Consider the following 10615-nt stretch of genomic DNA (forward strand, 5'->3'; position numbering starts at 1 on the left):
ACAATCGAGCAACTTCCCCTCTTATCAAATGATGCACCAAAGACCTTTCATTTTGTCTTTTTGGGGGACTGTCCGCACACCTCGACCCTCAGTTTCTGTCATCAGCCATGGTGAAATATTGACGCTCGTTATCTGCAGCAATCTCTGGTTGCCTTTTGTGTGCCTGTCACGCTGCCTGTTTTTGTGGCCTGCTTTCTGAGCTTCACTCAGGAAGAGCTCTGCAGATGCAAGATGACCCAGTGATCTCTGTCTGGCTACTGATGCTTAGAAAAGCATTTTCTTCAAATCTGTGTCAGTTTTTTTTATACGTTCAGCCACTGTAAAAAGACATACAACTTTTCTCATTAAAGAGAGAGAGAAATGTGTTATATATTTTCTGTATTACATCATAAAATGACCATGATATGTCATCAGATATTAAAATTGAAATGCCTTGCCGTGGTGTCCTCATCTGAAATTTCTGTTCCCGTCCGTACCTTCATTTTAACATTTCATGGTAATCAGAGTTCAAATTAATGCCAAATGTTTGCCAAATGAGTCAGTGTCTATTTATGAGTCATAAGAAGTCATTAATAATCTTTAAGGAGTAGAAGTTTATAATGGTTAAACTGAGCAATATGTTAATGGAGTTTGGCAGGCAGTGAGACACTGAATTCCAACTGCAGAGCACTGAAAAAGCAAATGTTCAAATCACTTATTTGTAATAAGCAGTGAAAACTTTTAGAAGATCTACGAAGTTAAAAATGTTGGGAGTCAGTAGAATTTTCTTTCTTTCTGTTTACTTAACTCATATTTTTTGGATTTGTGAAGGAAATCAGGTCCCTAAAAATCCCTAACCCTAAAACACAAATATTGATGGAAAGATTATTAATTATTACAAATTTTTACTATATTGAGTTCGCTGAATATGAAATAATTGGTTTTTAAACTTAAAATGTATTCAGTTCTGTTAACTTATGGCAAAGAGACATACGCTGAGTTATATTTATTGAAAATATTTGAGTTTGCTTGATCAATAATTTTGATTTAACTGCACTCAAAGAGTACATGTACCACAAACTTGAATGAACTGAACTGAGTATTGCTAGCTTATTCATGTTTACAGTGAGTGTGTATTTTCAGAGCAGTGGGCTTTTGTTTTCAGGATAACAGACTCTACATTAGGAGATAATTGACAGTTATAATAGAGCTTGAGATCTGGGCCTGATGGGACCCGGCGGTGCGGGTCGGGCTCTAATGGCATTCAGGCTGAAATATTCCAATGAGGATCAGGTTTTGGGTTGGTTTTCAGACAGAATTTTGTTGGCATCGGGCCTCGACAGGCTCAACTTTTCAGGAACAACTAAAGCACTAAGTTATATACAGCTGATCAACTTACAGTGGAGGACTCGTCATTGCCTGTTATTGTCAAATTACAATGTTGCACTCATCTTGCACTCCTGCAGCCTTCCTGCAGCCTGCCTGAGCTTCCTCTAGTCTCAAGGAGGGGCTGTAGAGAAACAACTCGCTTCAACAATAGACTGTATATTTAACAGAATTTCAACCTATTTAATATACTGTTTATGTCTCAAACTCAGTATTTGGACTGCAGTCTTCATTTCTGGTCGTGCACTTGTTGCATATTTCTCCTATAATATATAATGTACTATACAAGCTTTATTTGTTCAATATAATTAAACGTGAAATGTCTAGTATTTCTTTTCAGAACACTTCAGAACTTATAGACATGAATTGTTCTAACTTAAAGTTTTTAACTTGAAATGATGAGTTTAATTAATGTACTGTACAGAATTTGGTCAACTATTTAAATTAAATTTCCAAAGATTGCATTGTTCGAGAATTAAAACCCTCTTTTATAGTTTGAAGAAAACATATAGAACTTTCTGTGTGTCTCTAATGACTTTAAAATAAGTAGTGGCTGAGAAAATGTAAAAGGAAATCAAATTTGATCGTAACATTTGTTAGTGTGACTGAAGAGTTGTTGGTTAAACTTAATATCTTAAGCTTATTTGCTATTAAAATAAAGAAAATGTTGAAAAAACCCATCATTTCAAGGGAACTGCCTTCATTAGATTTTTTACTTTGAATCAAACTCAAACTCTGAAGTTTTGAAATAAACAAAACAAAGTTTTGCCAACCTATAATATTGTGTTGAGCTAATTTATTTTTCTTATAGATAAACTTGAATCTTTGAGTTTTAGAAACCAAAAACATTGTGTTTCAAAAATTGTTCACAGTCAGCTTTGAACCTGATCTGTGATTATACAAATGGGTGCTTGTAAATTAAATGGTTGCAACTGAAAATATTTAATTATTAACCATTATTCACTTTCACTTCAACGAATTTAATCAGCAATTTTTGAAACACAAATTTTTGGGGGTTCCTCAAATTCTTGGATTCAAGTTGATCAAAAGAAGAAAAGTAAATGATCTCACCAAAACATTTTTAGTGGTAAATCTTTTTTTTTTTTTTTTTTTTTTATGAAAGAGAGTAGGACTTGGGCTCGAAATTCAAAAATCTAGTGAAAGTTGCCTTGAAATACAATGGTGAACATGTTCTGAAGTCAAGTAAATTAACACTGAATTTTATATACTACAAAAATACCTAAACATCAGTCAAATTTTCAGGCAGCCTGGACACTTTTTACAGTGTTGTTTCTGCACAGTATTTGAGGTAGCCTCATTGGTATCAACCACACAGCAAAGGAAACAATGAAACCTGCTACCATGACTCACTCTATACAGAGAAGTGCTGTTTATTCTTCAGGGGGGAGCAGCTCTTCCTGTTAATAACAAAGCACTTAGGCGCTGCAGTTGGGAGTCTCTTTGCAACTATAAATATGGGAGCTGTCATTGTTATGATTATTTCAAGCCCTCTGCTGTGACCCTCCATTGTCTCCTGCCAGTGTTTTGTTGCTCCGTATCAGACAATAGAGGCCGGCGTGCCCAAGCAGGGTTTGTCGTGGAGCGCCACAATTCATCAGCCGCTCAAAGTAAAAAGGTCAGGAACAGTTAAATTTGGATCCCGGGCTGTGTGAAGTAAGACAGCGCCGGCTCCGTGCAGCTTGTCGGGCCATTTGCAGTTTTAAACGCTGCTATTGTTTGTGGCTCACACGCCTGTTGACTCCTGATCTGCCTTCAGGCAGGGTCATGGGCTCTGCTGGCCATCCTTCCTTTGAGCCAATAATAGATCAATAGCAGCTAAGACTCTCAACAGAGTCTTTCAAAGCTTTCCTAGCTTACATGGAAATCAGCTGCTTTATATGTTTTTCAACTTCAAGTCAAGTCAGGTCAGATTTGATCTATATGGCCAACAATCACAGTTTGCCTCAGGGGGCTTTACAGTCTGTACAGTGCATGACACCCCCTGTTCTCAGACCCTCGATTTAGGTCAGGAAAAACATCCTCAGGAAGAGTGAAAGAGGAGGGATCTCTCTCACAGGACAGATGGACATGCAATAGATGCTGCATGTCAAGAACAAATCGACAATATAACATTAAAGGACCTGTTTGTAATATTTAACGCAGGGGATATGCAACCTTTATTCTTAAAAGAGCCCCAAAAAAGAAAAAAAAATCTATCTGGAGCTGCAACTGTTAAATCCTCTTATCTTGTCTGAGACTTTTCTTCTTTGAATTTTGGATTTATTAGCCCAGGGAAACTCAGCACTGGCCATTGTAAAAATTTAGAAAAGCCTTAGATGTAGGTTATGACGCACATTTTAGTTAAAAAAATATTAGAACAGGGAGCCACAGGTGAGGGGCAAAAGAGCCACACATGGCTCTGGAGCTGCAGGTCACCGATTTCCAATTTAGGGGGATCTGATGACACAATATGGCAGAAATGTAGTATAATATACATAGTATGTTTTCATTAGTGTTTAATCACCTGAAAATAAGAATTGTTGTGTTTTTGTCATCTTATAATGATGTGTTTATACCTACAGAGGGTGCAGATCCTCTTCCATGGAGGCCGCCATGTTGCACCGCCAGCAGTGCCTCATCCTAGAAGCGCCTCTCCGCTCCGCTTCAAGTTGGCGCCAAGTCCATTTTTGACAATTGCTGCATCAATTAGCACAGAGCAGATCGAGCGGGCAGGAAGACAGACACAGAAAAGGCTGAGAGAATCCCATACAGATTATAATGATCATGCAATCATAAAGACAGGCAGAAAAGACTTATTCATGGTAGGAGCACAAAGAGCACAGAAATAGGACCAAATCAACTAAATCTGCGCAAAACGCTCAGCTGCTGACATATCACTGAAATGCTGCTGGTGGGACCTGTAGCCACATGGACGACGAATCAAAACCATGATGCATACGTGCCGTGCCCACTGGAATCAACCAGTAACACAATAAAGTTATCCTTGCTGGACTGAGTAGTTTGTTAAATCTGCTTTCTTATGTGAGAAAATGCAAATGTTAGTTTTTGTTAGTGTTTGTGTCTGTTCAGAACGTGATAGTTTATGTTGGTAATTGTCATTTCCGCGCTGGTTAACAGTTTTAACCATTAGTGAGGTGGTTGTTACATTTCTTGAGTTCAGCTGTATTTTGCATATTTTTGAGTGATGGCTTCTTATATTGAATCAAATGGGCTCAATGTGTTGAGAATTGCTTCCTGACTTCCTGCCTTTAACAAACTGTGAGCATCCAATGGTGAAAATTAGGGCCTTTTTCTCAGAAGTACTGCGCTCCCACCGGTGCTTGCAGTTTCGTTTCGTCTCTTTTTGTGTCATAAGTAGGAAGTAAATTTGAGGTCTGGTTTGTTTATCATCTCCTCAGATCTAAGCCTTGATTTAAAAATGGCTCTTAAGCCACACGCGGCCCTCCCCCACCTTAAAATTCTGCTCCCTAACTCACTTTATCTGTGGAACGCATCACCCCACAATCAAATCTTTGTTGACATGCTGCAAAAGGCTTTGTGGTTTTGAAATGAGGCTGATTTGGAGCAGCGTTGGCACAATTTTGATGCAGAGAAGCTCCTGCAATGAACACACCCACAGTGAAGAGGGCTACAGGGTTATAGTAAAGCGTTCAGCTCTTTTGTTTTTGAAAACAAGCATGCCATATTTCTCTCTCAATGAAGCACAGCATGGAGTTTGATACAGATTAATTCAAGCTTGAATGTGCTGGATATGCAGCACATGAAAACATAAACTACAGTGGTCCAGCATGAATCAAATCACTCTGTCTTGTGATTCTATATTTATATCTCATGGATGTAAAACAGTGCATCCACTGCACAAGTTCAAACAAGACAGAATGATCAATGAAGAGTTAATGGTTAATGTGTTTATTAGTCACGCCATTTGGTCTTTCCAACCACACAAGACACAGTTTGCATCAGTGGAAACGTTTCACACAGGGCAGACTAAAGGATGCACTGTTCTGTGTTAGTGTGCGCTGAAAACAACGTGGGTGTTTGAGATGTTCTGAAGGAAAATAGTGAGGATGTTTCATGCTGTGGCCCATTTACTAAATCACTTTAACTTGATACGCTGTTAAAATAATGTTAATTTGCTTTAACTTAAAAAGTTAGTGTCTTCCTCACTGAACTTGAAAAGAAGTTCAGGTAATTCTGAAATAATTAAATACAAATAAACTTTAATTGATTCAGTTGCACTTGAGAAAACATGTTCAATAAGCTCAAGATATTAAGTTGAACCAAGAAGTCTTCAGTCACACTGACAAACATTACAGTTTTCTCAGTTTCAAGAGTCAGTTCTTCATTTCACACACAGTCGACTCACAGCTCATCCTGTTGGAGGTGTTTTTAATATGTGAAACTGCTTACTGTGAATTTTTCACAGTGTTTTCGTTACTGTAAAAACAAATAACCACCATGATTTTGTCCTACAGGGTATTTGAGGGACAGAAAAGTACATGACGCAGTACAGAAAGTAGATGTTTTCTTCAAACTATTAAAAAAAAATAATAGTCTCAGGAGAGTTTTAACTCTCTAACAATGCATGCTGGGAAGTCTGCTAATATGCTGATCATGCTCATTTAATGAGTTGACTGAACTCTGTACATTCAACTTATCATTTCAAGCCCAAAGACTTTGTAAGTTCCAAAACACTCTGAAAATAAGTACTGGAAATGTTAGGTTTTTTTTTTTTTTACAGTGTATTATTATTATTATTATTATTATTATTCTTAGGAACAATTTTGCAAACAATACTCTCGTATTTCAAATTTACAAACATATTTTTTGAGGCAGCCATCAGCTTCTTTTCATTTCCAAATGGCACTGAATTTGAAACAAACAAAAAAAACCAAAAACAAAGTGAAGTACCGGGGAGCCAGACGTTTCCTATGTCTGACCTGTTAAGAATGTGTAAAACAATGCACCTTTTTTTATTTTTTCCTCCACTTATTAGTTTGCACAATTGGCAAAGAAACATCATGAGCAAAAATACAAGAAAAAACAATGCACCTAAGTTACTTGTTGTTTTAATAAACATGTTTTTTATTCAGTCTGACTCTCCTAAATTCCCTCTGCTTAAAAAGCAACAGATAAATGAGTGTCTGTGGGGTTATTAGCCTCTCATTTACAGAAATAATTTAATTAAAATGATCAAAGAGCCAGGTTGATGTTCTCACAAGCTGCCGATTGAATAGATATACATTATTTTTTTTTTATTAAGGAGCTCCTTTAGCGTGGTAATTATATAAAACAAGTGAAATAACAGGATCAATATAGGATGATTGATCAGATATCACTTATGGATTATCATGCCTTTCTTGCTTGATGGTACTTCTGTGTCGAGTGGAGTTATCTTGCTCTTATCTGTCTGTTACATGGTGGGGCTAATTGTGTGTTTTCTTTTTAGGTGCAGATAACCTCGGGGGTATCGATGAGCCATGTCTTTCTCACCCTGAGGCCAAAGTGTCAATAAATTAGGTGTCACCCAGGGAGCCTGGGTCAAGAGGATGTGCAGGTCGTATTTTAACCATACCATATTTACGTTTGAATAACATGCAATGTTCCTTTAAGGAAATAAATATGTATTTAAAAACAGGAAGTTGTAGAATGAACAATACACATGATTAAATGTTAATAAGAGCCGTGGGTTCACCAGATGAGGACTTCACCTTATTATATAAGATATAAATAGTGTTTTTTTTTGTTTGTTTGTTTTTTTGTGGTTAAAGGAGGCAGAGTTCTGCTGAGGAGGCGAGGGAAAGTATTGTGTGGTCTGAGAGGCACTGTGGAAATTCCTCATGGGGAACACGCTGACCTCAAGGCTGACCTGTAAGCGTCAGCTTTTATGTGTGGCTGTGCTGTGGAGTGTGCTATGGGCATTTGTTTACGAGTCTGTGCTGTAGTATTAGCCCGGGGCCCGGGTATCACTAATCCCAGCATGTGCTCAGTGGAGCTGCTGTGTAAAACCTGATCAGTGGAGTCCAGCTTCCAGTACAACAGCTCTTTATTTACTATACAGTTTAATTTAAGTTTAAGGTGTTTCATTTACACATACGTACAGTAAACACATAGATAAGGATTCAGTGTTGCTCAAGAGCTGCAGTAACAGCCAGCAGGTAATAAAAAGGTAATAACTGTTTAACATGTGACAATGTGCCCCTCTTAATCAGTCCATAATTAAGTAAACCTGTTAATAATAAACAAGGAATTCACTGTAAATTTGAAGAAATTTATTAAAAATCGAAATGTGTAATATATTTACTTTATTGCATGGCTTTATTAAATACAGTATTATAAGTTCTGTTATTTCTTTATAGCAGACAATTGCTATAGACACAGTTTCCATCATAGACTCTGGAGGAGCAATAAAATAACTTTTAAATCAACAAAATCCTTTTTAAATTTGATATTTTGTGTTAATTTATTCATGTGTTTTTGTAAATAACCACACAATAAGTGGGATAATGTCCAGTGAGCAGGGCATTATTGTGAAATAAACCCAAACTTGACAATAATTTCACAGTAATGACCTGCTCACTGTACATTATCCCTCACATAATAAATCACAAAATGATCACAACATGTTATCACTAAGGAAACATGTTAAGTTGAAATACTCACTTCTCTGACGATGCTAGCTGCGGTCTCCGCCTTTGAAATTTCCTTTCCAGGACAGAATAATTTCACGTTTATTACAGTTCAAATTCATACTGAATGTTCACTGAATCAGTAAGTGTCTGTTAATGAGTTGTAAGAAATCATTGATCATCTGATAGGAGTAGTGGAAGAGGAAGAAGAAGGCGGCATACTTTATTAATCCCAGAGGGGAAATTACATTCTTTTCACTGTTGTAATTTTTGCTCATACATACACAGGCCTGAAATACACACACGTGTGCACAAACAGGACCTATAGACATTCATCTAAGAGAGGTGTCAGAGCGAGGGGGCTGCACATATACATATGATTAATATATATTATGAGTACAAGTATCCAAATAACCTACTTAATTACAGTAATTTTAGTATTTGTACTTAGTTAGTCCCATCCCTGAGAAGTAGCGATATTAATGATTCACGAGGTTCATATAGGTTGTGGTGGGTTTCGGTTTGAGTTCAGATCTGCGTCATAATTACGTTTAATGAGAAGTGTCCTGATGAGACCTGTTTAAAAGAAGCAGACGCTGTTCAACAAAGTGAGGGAGGTGTAGCAGAAGTGGGCCTACAATAGGGAAAAAAAGGGGTCCTCACAAACTGGGAGGGAAAGGGAAAGTGATGAGTAGTCGGCTTGGAGGAGAGTTGGAGGAGAGTTCAGATGGACGGAAATTGTGTTGAAGTGGGTGAGTTTAGAAGATGAAAACTGTTCAGATGTAATGATCACCTTGTTATGGTTGGGAAATGAGAAAATGTGTGCCTGATTGCATAAACTGCAGTGGTAAAGAGTGAAGTCATTTACAATGAGGAAGTTCTTTCACATAGAGAGTAGTGTACCACTTGTGTCAAAAAGAGATGTTGAGTTATTTTGTTCCAGGCCAGAGGATCAGCCTGTTCTTGCACAAACATTTTCTAAACGCACATTTGACCACATTTGGTCTATTTTTATATTATTGGTTGGTGCGGGGTGCTTTGACAGCACATGTGGGACCTGTGGCCGTGGTGGGGTCTGACCCACTGACCTTTTCATTTCTGCCATGAGACCGTCAGTCGCACCAGTGGGCTGTCCTACAGCAGAGGATTAATGCGTCCACACTGGCTGCTCAGACATTGTTTAAATCCCCAGGAGTTTCCAGAGGAAGGACTCCCAGAGAAGGAACCTGTCCCATGAAGCAGAACACACCTAATCATAACGTTCTTCTTTTTTTCCTTCCAACAGGCTGTAATACAACATTCAGTCAGGCCGAATGCAAAGGCAGAAGATTTAATGTACTGCTGCGTCTCACGTGTACATACACTGTGTGTGTGTGTGTGTGTGTGTGTGTGTGTCCACTCTCTATAACAGGAACAGTTAAATTTGGATCCCGGGCTGTGTGAAGTAAGACAGCGCCGGCTCCGTGCAGCTTGTCGGGCCATTTGCAGTTTTAAACGCTGCTATTGTTTGTGGCTCACACGCCTGTTGACTCCTGATCTGCCTTCAGGCAGGGTCATGGGCTCTGCTGGCCATCCTTCCTTTGAGCCAATAATAGATCAATAGCAGCTAAGACTCTCAACAGAGTCTTTCAAAGCTTTCCTAGCTTACATGGAAATCAGCTGCTTTATATGTTTTTCAACTTCAAGTCAAGTCAGGTCAGATTTGATCTATATGGCCAACAATCACAGTTTGCCTCAGGGGGCTTTACAGTCTGTACAGTGCATGACACCCCCTGTTCTCAGACCCTCGATTTAGGTCAGGAAAAACATCCTCAGGAAGAGTGAAAGAGGAGGGATCTCTCTCACAGGACAGATGGACATGCAATAGATGCTGCATGTCAAGAACAAATCGACAATATAACATTAAAGGACCTGTTTGTAATATTTAACGCAGGGGATATGCAACCTTTATTCTTAAAAGAGCCCCAAAAAAGAAAAAAAAATCTATCTGGAGCTGCAACTGTTAAATCCTCTTATCTTGTCTGAGACTTTTCTTCTTTGAATTTTGGATTTATTAGCCCAGGGAAACTCAGCACTGGCCATTGTAAAAATTTAGAAAAGCCTTAGATGTAGGTTATGACGCACATTTTAGTTAAAAAAATATTAGAACAGGGAGCCACAGGTGAGGGGCAAAAGAGCCACACATGGCTCTGGAGCTGCAGGTCACCGATTTCCAATTTAGGGGGATCTGATGACACAATATGGCAGAAATGTAGTATAATATACATAGTATGTTTTCATTAGTGTTTAATCACCTGAAAATAAGAATTGTTGTGTTTTTGTCATCTTATAATGATGTGTTTATACCTACAGAGGGTGCAGATCCTCTTCCATGGAGGCCGCCATGTTGCACCGCCAGCAGTGCCTCATCCTAGAAGCGCCTCTCCGCTCCGCTTCAAGTTGGCGCCAAGTCCATTTTTGACAATTGCTGCATCAATTAGCACAGAGCAGATCGAGCGGGCAGGAAGACAGACACAGAAAAGGCTGAGAGAATCCCATACAGATTATAATGATCATGCAATCATAAAGACAGGCAGAAAAGACTTATTCATGGTAGGAGC

This window comes from Lutjanus erythropterus, chromosome 4 (genome assembly GCF_056507025.1).
Source record: "Lutjanus erythropterus isolate fLutEry1 chromosome 4, fLutEry1.hap2, whole genome shotgun sequence".
In the NCBI taxonomy this organism is placed as follows: Eukaryota; Metazoa; Chordata; class Actinopteri; order Lutjaniformes; family Lutjanidae; genus Lutjanus; species Lutjanus erythropterus.